Below are 13,093 nucleotides of genomic sequence, written 5' to 3'. Positions count from 1 at the left end.
CCCCCTGCCCCCAACTTTGTGAAGAGCCAAATGAAGCAGCTCCGCTTCCAGCTTTATTTTCATGCAAAGTGAGAAAGACCATCGCCGGTACTGGCTGGAGGGGAGATTAAAGCCCCAGCTGGGCCTTGGGGGCGTCCGTTTCACCTCCAGCAGGAAAGCAAACCGGTTTTGTGCCTGAGGGAAATTATAGCGCCTCACACTTTCATCCAGAGAGGGACAAAGGGGAGGTCAGGTGCTGAATCTGCCAGAAATAGGGACGTGTGAAATGTGATTAACCCAGGAAGGAGGCAGCTGGCCGGGCTGGGGCCTCTCGCGCGCCTGTGTTTCCCAGGGTCAGGAGCTGGATGCAGGGAGGGTAAACAGAAGCATGCAATATGTTTCCCCCAGTTAACCCACGTGGTGGTACATATCTTCACAGCCCACAACCCTGATGGACTCGACCATGCGGCATTAGCTTCAATAAGGAAGGAGCGGATATAGCTGTCAATTATTCGCATTTGTTTAAAGGACAGGGTGGGTGGGGTGGGGTGGAGGTGGCATGAGATTGGGAAGAGGCTCAAGAAGGACCCTTGTAGTCACACATAGCACCCCAGTCCAGCAGCAGCACAGCTAAACCTTCAGGGCCCATCAGATAAGCTTGCTTCATGTTATTTCTCAGGCTCAACACACTGGTGCCTGTAGAATTAAAGTCGTCAATAGCTGAGCTCCCCTGCACTTACAGGAAGACACAGGAAAATCCCTACTGATACGCCCGCCCGTCAGAGTGGGAAGTTCTAGGTCCCTTTGCAGACAGGCGCTCCGTAAGAGCTCTGTGTGGTAAATGGAGCTACAAGTACATTTGTCTCTTTGTCTAAATAAGTAATGCCAATTTCATTTTCAAACAGTATGCTTGGGCTGTATTCCTTATTGTGTTCGGGTTTTGTTTCCGCCAAACCATCCCTCCCCAGCTCCTCTGCGTGGACAACTCGACTCTGGTGTAGAGATGTGTGCTGAAAGCAGATACTGTTTGAAATTGACTGGAGATGTATTAAATAATCACATGAGAAATCCCAGTAAAAATAGAGTCAATTATCAAAAGATTAACACTTTTCTTTGTTCTGTTTAAAATAAAAGTAAGGAGGGGAAGCAATTTTCAAGACAGGTACTGATGCTTTAAAAGGATTCCTCGTAGGTGAATTATTTAATCCTTTGTGACCAAGGAATTCTTTGTGTGCACTACTGAGTGGTGGTGGTGGTGCGGGCAACGGGAAAATATTGAAAAGGAAAAATATAATATATGGCACACTGAGTGTACACAAGTTAAGAGAGCCTGTTGGGTGGTTGATACCTGAATCAACTCTTGATTATTCTCCTATAGGAAGAATCTGAAGATATTTTCTCAAATATCCATAAAGGATTAACATAATCAGCTATCTAGTGTCATTGCAGCTACTTCACAAAAATGTAGTTAAGGCGGCACTTATCTGGCAGTGGGAAACTAAGCTGTGCGTAAAGGCACTTCATCTATTAAAGCTTTAAATAGTTTTTTTTAGGGCCCTCTTCACTCAGAAAGAGCAGCTCCTGGGATTGGGAGGGGTCGAGCATCCGCCAGCGTTATTCAGCTCTGCGGAAGCAGAGCAGTGGCAGCCAGGCACCAGAGGGTCTCGGGCTTCCTAAATAGGGCTAATCTTCAGGGTTGATGAGCAGTTCACCCCTAAGTAAGTCTCCACCTGATTCCTGGGAAGGGAGGACCTTTCAAAACACACGGAATGGGTCTTCCAGAAAAGCCAGTTCAAATGGGATGACCTAATTAGGAGGTGCCTCTGAGAGTCATTAATATGGGCCTGCATCTTGGAGAAGGACCTGTGTCCTCCTCCGGGAAAATTACCCCAGAGGAACTGAGCCCAAACATTCAAGATCAATACGCTCTTTTTCTGTATGACTCCACTCCAGCTGCAGAGACATTCTGGGGCCTTTGCACCGGAGACCATTCCCGAGAGGGGCATTCAATTGACTTGCTGTAGGAGAGGAGGTCAAAAGGGTTAGTCACTACAAGAGGGGCAATTTTGTCTCGCAGGTGGATTGGTGGCCCACAGATGGGACAGAGACCAGAAGAATGGGAGGCCTCAGCTGAGCTTGGGGGCTCAGCTTGAGTTTGCAACAGGAAAGTTTGTCCTAAAGAGCAGGGATTTATACTTGAACTAGCTCTCAATGTTTGAGTACTCTCCCCCACTCCTTTCCTTCTACTTGTTTTATGAGCAATATATATTCTGAGTGATCATCATACATATTCTGTAATTTTTCACTTAGAAAAATAGCCTTTGCATTTCATACAGCTCTAATTCCAAAATTAGTTCAACATCTAGCAGTGAATGTAGACATACTCAGGGCTGGTATTGATTTATGCTATATCATGATTTCAGTCTTATGGGATAATCACCTTGTCAGGGCTATATTTATTGTTGTGGCTATTATATCACATTAATTCCTTGGCGATTACACAGAGGCAAGGCATCCACAAACTGCAGCAATGACAGAATTCAGTTTTCCTCTCTAAATAAACTCAATACCAAGATAGCCATGTCCTACTTTTGTAGCAGCTTTCCAACTTTTTTTTTTTTTTTTGCATATCCTACTTAGAGTTGCAGTGAGCGCTTTGCCATAGATTTGAACTCTGGTGGAAAAGCCCCTGGAGGCAGAAGGAAACTCGATGGAGACAAGCGCTAATGGCAACACAGCACAGAAGCAAATTGCCCATCAAATGGGACAAGTTAGTGTCACAGAAGCACTTGCAGGGGGAAAAAGAGAAAGAGAAAGCAGAAATCATCCAATCCTGGCTTCCCTGGTTAGGTTGCTTTCAGTGGATTTGAAAGGGCATGTGGATTCTCGCTGGTGCTCAGGGCACATGTCATAACGCTGTCCAGACCCAACTTGCCTCAAAATTCCCAGTGCTGCCTTGGTGCTGTGAAAGTGAGAAAGGGAGGGTTGTTGGTGGAGAGGTGTCTTACCCTGGGATATGAGCTAATAGGATCCTTTTGAAGATGTACCTCAAGCCCAGGCCAGACTCACCCTGGCTGCAAGTGTTGTTCTCACTCCTCGGTGCACACAAAGAGGGCTACCAGAGAGCCACTGCAGCGGACCCTGCCTAGGGATGGCATCTAGCTCTCTCACCTGAACGCTTCACTGTGTCCCTGCTTCTATTCAGGACCCAGCCCACCCCATCTCCCTCCCCCAAATCACCAAAAACCTGTTGCCAAGATGTTGGTTCTGAAGACAGCTCTATAATACCAAACATAACTGCTTCCATCGAAGGGCCGAGACTGTAAACCTTTAGGAAGGCCGATGGCCACTTCTTTCTCCCACAGAGTCGCTGGTGATTCCAACCACTGGCCTTGCAGGTGTCGGCCAAGTGTTTTACTCACGGTGTCCCCTGGGCTGCTCTCAGCAGGGCCCTATACTTACAAACTCTGGCCCCAGATAATAAAGATCTCTGGCATCTTTTGAAAAGATTCTGCTTTGCTTTGTATTTTTGATAGAGGGCCTGATAGAATTTATCCAAATTGGCTCACCCCTTTTTCTGTCCTGCCTTTTGATTTTGGTCTAATTTGGGGGCAGGTTTTTAGCTTGAAAGGAGCTGATGTCCCTAACCAAAGACCTTTTCCTATGCCTCTGATGCTCTTCATTTTTATGAGGGACAAGTACCTTTTATCCATCACCCATACCTTCCCAGAAGCCCCCAAGCCAAGGAGGAAAACCAGAGTCATGCAGAAGAGGAGCGGTGCTCAATGATTATTCTGGGCTCTAATTGTGCTGCTTCATTTTGGACTAGTGAACTGGATCGTGCCTAATGGTGCACCAAGTTTTGACTCCAGCAGAAATGATAATCAGTGAGTGTTAAAATGTAAATGCCTCCCCTATAATAACATATTAAAACAGTCTCAGAATTAGAAAAACCACCCTCAATGACCCATCATGGGTTTTGTAAAATAGAAAATGAATTGCTGGCACTTCATGGTGAGAGTTCCTAATTTAATTGGTTCCTGTTTTAATTTTTTCTGCTTTTAATGAAGCATGAACACCTGAGTTATGGGATACATGGTTCTGTCTGGTTTTTGTTGTTTTGGAATGGAGGGAAGCAGCAGAACTATTTTTACGTGAAGAGCTTTGCCTTTACCTAAGCGCACCTATTTTGACAGTAGGCTGTTTATCCTTGACACCCCACACCCCACGCCTTTCATTCTTCTTTAAGTCTGCTTTTCATTTACATTTCTCCCTGCTTCGGGCTTTTGATATGTATTTTTTACAGGGGCTCTAACCCCACAGGCTGCTCTTCCTCCTTTCATTGTAGAATACCGGTGCTCTTGAATTGTCCGAGCACAAAGGCCCTGGCACACATTCCCACCAGCCTGTCTCCGAGTGTGTGTAACTTTTTCTACAGGTGATTCTCACCTCTAGAACCGTCTTGGGGGACAGCTTCTGCGTGGCACTTCAGCCTCATCTGGTCCAGACACTTGTTTTAAACAGTTGACTCTAGAGCGACTGGAAGATGCTAGTCCTTTCCTTTCCTGCCTCCACCCAGCTCAGCTCTGTTTCTGAAACCACACACACACACACACACACACACACACACACACTCCATTCTCCTCCTTGCTTTGCTTTCCTGGTATCTTGGGAGGACATGGTCCTTTCTCTCCTTCACTGAAACAATTCAAACTCACTGCCATTCCTTGTACCACCCCACCTCCCCAACACACACGCACTGACCCCCAAACCAGGTCATGCTGTGCTATTCTGCTGCTTGTTGCTGACTCTCCCTGCCCTGTTGTTCTTAGTGCTCAAATTTTCCAGGAATCCCAGGAAACGTTCACCAAGCTGTTCAAGTGCATCTTCCTTCAGTCTGCCAAAAGGTCCCCCTCTAGGTGGGTTTTCCCCAAGTCCCCAAGTCCTTTTGCTAACGAAACTGCTGAACGAGAGCTAAATTTCTCATGCTGTGATCACTCTATTAGGGCATGAGAGAGCCATCACTGGAATGAATCATGGGTCCACACAGTGTCCCGGGCATCCTGTACGTCAAGGTAAGCAAATGCTGTGTTGTGTTAACTGTCAGCCTCCGAAAGAGCTGACATTTGTTATTTTAATTAATAGTTTACTTTGCTGAAATAAGCTTCTGTGAAAAGCCATGGCTTTTCACGAAATCTTCACTGCAGCATCGTTTTCCCCAGATTGGGAGAGGAAAGCTCCTTCTCAAAACTGCTTTATCCTGCAAGGTCACAGTCAACAGCTTGTGTGCACATGTCAGGGAAACATCTGCTTCTGTGCCACAGATATAAGTAAAACTTGCTTTCTTTTGAAATTTAAATTTACTTTTACTTGGAGAAAAAAATGATGAGTCAGTCATTAACGAGCTATTAAGTGCTGTTGATTAGGACAGACTTTTTAACCAGTCATTTCGTCTCACCACCGACGCTGCAGTTTCTCCAACCTCAGCATTCTGCTTAGACATGGTGGGGAACTGTGGTCACTGGCACATCTGGATCTGGACCAACTTGTCTTTTCATTAATGCAAATCATTATTATGCAATTACTCAGCCTGCAATGTAGAGATCATTGATTTCTTTTGCCCAGTAGCAGTATTTTTAAGTCACTGATGACAAAGGGAACTTTCAGGACTCTCCAAACGATACAAATGAGCTGCAGTTCAGGAAAGGCAAACTTACTTAAAAGGTTCCAGCACTAAATTTAGTTCCAAGATTTTTCTCTTTGCTTGGAATAAATTAACCAAGGGAGGTTGGTTCCTTCGTGTTGTTTTAATTGCTTTTGGTAATGCATTTTACTCATCACATTTCCAAGACAATAACACTTTAGTGCTCTTTCCCCAAATGGACTGGTGTTCTGCCCCTACACATGTTCCCATATCATGTCCCAGCTCTCTAGGGAATCAATAACTTTCCTGAGAATACCAGTAATCCTTTGCGGAGAGAACTCCCCCAAAGAAACAAACCAACTGCTATCAAGCCCGTTCTGACTCTATTCTGTGAGACAGACTGGAGCTTCTCCTTCGGATTCCTGAGACTATACATAGTTATGGGAGCCGACAATCTCATCTTTCTCCCAGGGATTGGCTGATGGGTTTGAACTGCAGACCTTGTAGTTAGTAGCTCCATGCCTAACCCACTGTGCCTTTAGAGCCCTTTCATAGATACCAGCGGAGCCGGAGAGGGAAATGCAGGTTCTAATCTAGTCACATAGTCTGATGTTTGGGGTCTTGTTTTCTTTATAGCTAAAGATGTTCTCAAACACTGGCTTTCTGAAAATCAGATTGTTATCTTTGAGGTTATGAAAAGCATAAATCTTTGAGCCTGAGAGACTCAAACCATACAGGTTTCTAGATATTTGGTACATTGAATGTGACCCAAATTATTTAACACCCCCACCCCCGTATCTCCTCCTTTGCCTCAGCCTTCTTCTGGGAGGAGTTTGGATTTTTGTGTGTTTGTTTGCTTTTCTCCATCTGTGCTTCTGGGCACAGTCGTGTGACTAGATTTGGCAAGAACACTGAGGTGGAAGTGACCATGAACCAGTTCTAAGCAGAGGTCTTCCCTATCCTAATATCTCATGTGTTTGCTTGCTCTCCTTGCCCTCCACCAGCACTGTGAGTAGTGTCATGGCCAACCCACTAGCAGAAGGAGCTGTCTCAGCTGAGCCCAGCCTAGAGGAGCCAACCTCCAGCCAACTCAGCTACAACAGGATTGATGCTATAAGCCACCATGTTGTGAGATGGTTTGTCCTGCCACAATAGCCAACTATTACAGTTGCTCTTTTTATTTACATATTTTAATTTTTTATTGCAGCACTAACCAGAGTAAAGTGCCCAATGAATAACTTTTGACACATGCTTAGACTCATGAAATCATTGCAATCAAGGTAATGAGCAAATCCACCATCACCAGAGTTTCCTCCTGTTTTTGACATCTCTCCCTGCTACCCCAGAGAGCAGGGAACAAGTTACCCAGTACAGATTTTCAAGTGGATTTCCCTCCCTTAATCTGTCTTTCTCCACCAGGTGTGGCCCAAAGAGCCTGTCAGCCCTCCTTCTGCTTCCTGATCCCCATGGAAGTCGTCTCAGAAGGTCTTATAATCCAGGTCTATCCTGGGCTCTGTAGGAAATAGCTGCAGACCTGCCCCTGTGCCAGCCTCAGATCCTGACACCTGGTTTTGATGGCTCATTGTCCAAACAACGACTCTTGGAACCTGTCTCAGCACTCACCCTCTGGCTCCAGGCCCCACAGAGGTTAGAAGCTCCCTCTCTGCTCTTGCTTCTCAGACTTTGGTCTGATCATATGACCAGGCCTCTCATGTCAATAGTGATAGTAGAAGCAGGTCGCTGTCTCAACACCGTAGTGTATATCACATGACTCACCGGTCTCACCCAGACCTCAGTGGGGTGCACATGGGGGTTTACCACGCTGTTTTGCCACCTTGCAACCAAAGACAAGATTTCCTAAGGCTGTTCCGTTCACTGCCAGACCCCTTTCAAGCTCCAAATCCCGCCTCCTTCAAGCTCCAAATCCCGCCTCCCGACACTTGGCTGCTGTGATGCTGAGGCTATGACTCCGGAAACAGCATGTGGGATTTGTCAGCTGGCACCCTCCTCAGGCCCACCAGAAGGAGATGCTACAGGGAGACTGGCAGATAGGAGGTGGAGGAAGGGACTTGCTTCTTGGGGTGCCGATTCTTGTCATCAGTAGCTAGCATCGAGCTCACTGTGGACAGCTGAGCTAGTTCTAGGCTCCAGCTCTATTTCTGGCCCCCAAGAAGCAGTCCCATCAATAACCACCCACCACTTTCACCCCACTCCCTGAAAGCAATAACCTATAGCATCCTTTCCTCAGAGGTCTGAGCCCCAGCAACCTGGGGCCTGTCTTCTGTGCTTCTAGCTTCTGATACTGCCAACTTCTCCCATTTGCTCTGTGAGCCCTCCATGGTTTCTAGTTCCTGTATGTATGATCCTAGTTCACAGGCCTTCTAACTCCCAGAACTCTCCCTTCTACCTTCCCCACCTCTTTACCCCTAGAACCAAAAATGCTACAGCAGTTGCCAGGAGACAGGACTGCACACCAAGGAGTGCTCATGGCTACCAAAGCCTCTCAGGAGCACATCACCAGATTCTTCTTCCAAGATATCTCTGTGCAAGTCTGAACCTCTGACCTTTCAGTATTTTTCTCAAACACTTGGGAGTCTGCTTCTGTACTCAGAAGGAACCATGGGAAGCAATGAACACTTGTGATCTGGCTGCTGGTTGTGAAACTAATGATGTAGTGAATTCACAACAGTTAATGGGCTTCTCTTGGAGCATCAATTTCCTTCATAAATGGAGAGGTTGATCCTAAAAGGCCTCATCTGGTTCTAAAGGAGTCCAGGGATAAGGCACCAGAGGCACGAGAGGATAAGGCATCAGGGCAGAATGGTTGATGACCAGGAGACCGGCCGGGGTGATAGGGCCGTCTATAGTCAGTATATATTGGCCCCTTCCACCAAAGGCACTGCTGTGGTGCTTTCTGCTGGAGAATGTTCTCTTCCTTTTCTTTTCCATTTGCCTCTGATTGAGTAGAGGTGGGAAAACACTCACCTAGCCAGGCCACCAGCAAAGGCAGTCCTTTCCCTGTAAGGCTGGGTGCTTGTGTATTCAATGGCATTGGCAAGACTCATAAACAAAACAAATATTTAAAAACCCAACTCATTGCCACTGAGTGGCTTCTGACTCCTAGTGACTCTATAGGGCAGGAGAAAGCTGCCCCTGTGAGTTTTCAACACTGTAACTCTTTACTTGAACAGAAAACCCCTCTTTCTACCACAGCACAGCTGTTGGCTTCCAACTGCTAACCTTGCAGACCACAGCCCAAAGGGTAGCCACTACACCACCAGGGCTCTTTGACAAGCCTCTCAGTCTGAAATCCTGTTCCAGGCAGCTCAGGAGTTAAATGGGAGAAGCTCCTCCTGTGCCATTCTTGCCAGAGAATGACTGGTGCAAAGGAGATTGCGTGATGTATGGGGTGGCAGCTGATTAACAGGTTTTCCCCAACATAGAACAAGGAGAACATAACATGTAGGATATATGTGTGTATGTATATATTTTTCATTTTAATAAGTTATCTTATTGGGGGTTCTTACAGCTCTTTTAACAACCCATACATCCATTGTATCAAACACATTTGTACATACGTTGCCATCATCATTTGCAAAATATTTTCTTTCTACTTGAACCCTTGATATCAGCTCCTCTTTGTACCCCTCCATCCCCTACCCTCCACCCTGGTGAGCCTTTGAAAATTTATAAATTATTTTTATTTTTATATTTTGTACCATCTGCTGTCTCCATTTACCCACATTTCTGTTGTTCATCCCCATGGGGGGATGTTGTACGTGATTGGTTCCCACTTTGTCCCCCTTCTCCTCATACCTTCCCCCTACCCTCATGGTATCCCTATGCTCAACATTTGTCCTGAGGGGTATCTGTCCTGGGTTCTGTGTTGAGAGCTCTTATCTGTACCAGTGTACATATTCTAGTCTAGACAGATTTTTAAGGTAGAAGTGGGGTCAAGATAGTGGGAGGGGGGAGCATTAAAGAACTAGAGGAATGTTGTGTTTTGTCAGTGTGATACTATACCCTGGCTATTTTATCCCTTCCTTGTGACCTTTCTGTGAAGGGATGTCCAATTTTCTACACATGGGTTTTGGGTCTCCATTCTGACCCCCCTCATTTGCATCAAAATACCTGTTTGTTTGAGGCCTTCTGATACCTGATACCTGATCCCATTGACACCTCATGATCACGTGGGATTATTTCATGTGGGCTTTGTTGCTTCCCTGCTAGATGGCCATTTGTTAAACTTCAAGCCTTTAAGACTCCAAATGCTATATCTTCTAATAGCCGGGCACCAACAGCTTTCTTCACCACATTTGCTTATGCATCCATTTTGTCTTCAGCAATTGTGTCAGGAAGGTGAGCATCACAGAATGTCAGGTTATTAGAACAAAATGTTCTTGTGTTGAGGCAGGATGTGAGTAGAACCCAATGGCTGTCTCCTACCTTAATACTTAGCCTAAAAATATATGTACATAAACCTATATCCCTGCCGTTATATATTAATATAGTTACATATGTACATGCCTATGTTTATACTTCTATAAATGTCTTTTGCCTCCTAATTCTTTACTCCATTTGCTTTAACTTCCTCCCATCCCACTATCATGTTCAACCTTCATTTGGTTCCCTGTACTTCCTCGTGCTACATTGCACTTGATGGAACCCCACCAGGCATTGTACGCCCTCCTCGCCATTGACTTTAGATCTCTTGTTATTCCCTTGTCCCTAGGTTTGTTGGCTCCCCACTCCCTTTTTGCCACCTCTTCTTCTCCCCTGTTCCCTGCTGTATATTTTTAAGTTATGACCATTACACCCTTTATTTTGAAACCAGGTGATTTCCCTGTTTTATTCCAGCCATCATTTTATTTCTAGGTATTTCAAATAATTGTTTGATCATAAAATCTAGCGGGGATGATTCAAAAGAATTCTTCCACCAGACACCTAAGTCTAAGTCCAAGTTGTTGGGTCTCCAGGGGAGAAAGAAATCTAGGTATTCCTTGACCTTGCCAGTCTCTCATGGCTTTCTCCACCACAGAAAGGCCCTCCATGTAGAGTTCTTTGTAGCTCATGTCTCTTTATTTCTGCTGTGTGTGTCTGCAGATCGAGAGGAAGTCCGCTAGGGAGGCAAAGAAGGCGCTTTTCTCCTTGATCTATTATAGGTTTTGCACATACTTTCTTTTCTTTCTCTCTCTCTCTCTCTTTTTTTTTTAGGGATTTGTATTTTTGTGTGTGTCAGGCTTCATTTCAGAAGGCATTGGGGTTGGTTCTGTGATGATTTATTTGTGTGGAAGAGGGAGGTTATTGGTTTTTCCTCATTTATATGTAGGGCCCCTCACAGGGAAGTATTTTTAGAAACATTTTTATTTCTCCTCATATTTTTTCCAGTTTCAGTACGATTGCTTGCATTTGGGGTCGGTTGCCTGTATGTATCCCTTTGGTGTGCAAAATTAGAAAAGAAATGTTTAAGCAGTAGAAAATGCACACGGCACCGATCACAGCACGTGTTTGTCAGCAGCATCTGATGAATAAAGGAAGGGGCCAGGGTTTCTTTCTGAAAGGACCCAGCTTTCACAGCAAGTGAGGCTGCACAGTGATGCTGATTGGCTCCGCATTCCTTTCTATACTCTGCTAGCTGTATACATTCAAGGATGAACTGTCCTGTTGACAGGTCTGATTTTCTGTCTGCCACAGTCAGTTCGATTATCCCGCCTCAGGCTTGAACCTGCAGCAGCTGAATCTTGTATTTGCTCTGCCTGAGGCCGTAACCTGCTGCTCTTCCCTTCATCCTTTATTTGTTCATTCCTTGTGCCACCTGTTTGTCTCATCTGGCACGGTAACAAGGCATTCCTCTACCTCCTTATTTCCACCCCTAGTATTAAAAAAGAAAAGAAAAGAAGTCCCAGGTGGCGTTCTCTCACCTTGTGTGAGCTTGAGTCTGCCCCGGCAGCTGTCGAGATGACTTTTCTTCAGGCACATGAATTCCAAAGCCAATTTCCATTTGTTCTACGGGAACAGACCTCACTACAAGGCATCCGAGAGGCACACAAGGACTCTGGGAACACTTAAAAGAAAAATTAAAAAACAGGAATAGCGATGTGTCCAACACCGGTGACACTGAAAGCCAAAGGCCCTAGTAAAGTCTCTTTTGAAATGTAGGCTTGAAGCACAGCTCTTTGCCAGGCCCACAAATCCTGCCACCTTGCTAAAAATACAGCCCCACATGGCTCTCATTCCAGGGGCTGTCTTGTCCAGTCTGATAGCCACTTACCACGTGAGGTCACAGGGTACTTGAAATGCGGCCAGTCTGTGTTGGAATGTGCTGTCGTGATAAAATGCGTACCGGGTTTCAAAGTCTTCACAGAGAAAAACAACGAACTCTCTCATTGATCATTTTTACACTGCGTAGATATGAAGTGATATTAACTTGTGTACCCTGGGGTGAGAAAACACTAACACGATGAACGTCACATGTTTCTGTTGACTTTCTGCAGGACTGCAAACACAAAAATTTACATGTTTTCCAAGGTGTGTGCAATGTCTCTATTGAGCTTGCTGTTCAGGGTTTGTTTAAGGAACGACGTGTGTGTGTGTGTGTGTGTGTGTGTGTGTGTGTGTGTGTGTTCTTCAGCCACTCTGGAATGCAGTGTTTCAACTTTACAATTGAGGGCTATGTTATCCTTGAGTTTCTTTTCAGGATATTTTATATGACATTGGAACACCAGAAGCAGAGTTTTTGTAAAATGTGAAACATACTAATTTTATAACGAATTAAGTTAGCCTCTTTATGAAAAGCTACTTTCCACTTTTATATACTGCTTTATTACCTGGTAGAGGCAGGTTTCTTTTCTTTATATACTACCTGTACTCCCAACAAGATCAACCCGTTTTAAGGTTGGTTTAATGCTTATGAGTACCCCAATCTATACAAAAAGCTTATAAAAAAGCACCCTCCCTGCCCTGGAGGAGAATGCATTCCTAGTGAACAAAGACTGGCAACTTCTAACACTCACTGAACTATTTCAATAGACCAAGTTATAAATGTTAAAAGAAAGAAAACCACAGCCCTTTGCTATGGAGAAAGAAAGGGGTGTGATACAGACAATGTTTTCAACATGTCTTGTACGGTTTGGAGAGTCATTTTTGTCATAGAGTTTCACTACGAAGATCAATATGGCTTTGCTTCTGAGGACAAAACCTTGCTGATGGCACTCATCAGAGTTGGAAAGCCCCAAAAGGTTTTCTCCAGTATTTGAAAAAATACGAATAGTGAGCATTTATATATCCTGATGTAATTGAGATTTAGGTGTTGGGCTGCGAACCAGAAGGTGGGGAGTTCAAACCCACCAGCTGCTCTTTGGGAGAAAGACGAAGCTATCAGCTCCTGTAAAGATGGGCAGTTCCAGAAACAGGACTGAGTTGGAACATGGAATCAAGGGCAGTGAGATGTTGGGCTATCTGCCAGGGGTC

General features: G+C 45.1%; 1 long non-coding RNA gene across 1 annotated transcript in view; it reads right to left on the bottom strand.

Moving 5' to 3' along the window:
* Positions 1 to 11,729, bottom strand: part of LOC123521890 — a 53,783-nt gene extending 42,054 nt beyond the window's left edge. Inside the window, exon 1 of the long non-coding RNA XR_006680233.1 lies at positions 11,545 to 11,729. This is a non-coding gene — a long non-coding RNA (uncharacterized LOC123521890). The remainder of the gene's footprint in view (positions 1 to 11,544) is intronic.
* Positions 11,730 to 13,093: the final 1,364 nt, after the last annotated feature.

This window comes from Echinops telfairi, unplaced genomic scaffold (genome assembly GCF_000313985.2).
Source record: "Echinops telfairi isolate 266 unplaced genomic scaffold, ASM31398v2 ScPeMD7_443;HRSCAF=831, whole genome shotgun sequence".
Taxonomy (NCBI): Eukaryota; Metazoa; Chordata; class Mammalia; order Afrosoricida; family Tenrecidae; genus Echinops; species Echinops telfairi.
Note: the sequence above shows the minus strand (reverse complement) of the source record. Positions and strands in the feature narration are given on the sequence as shown.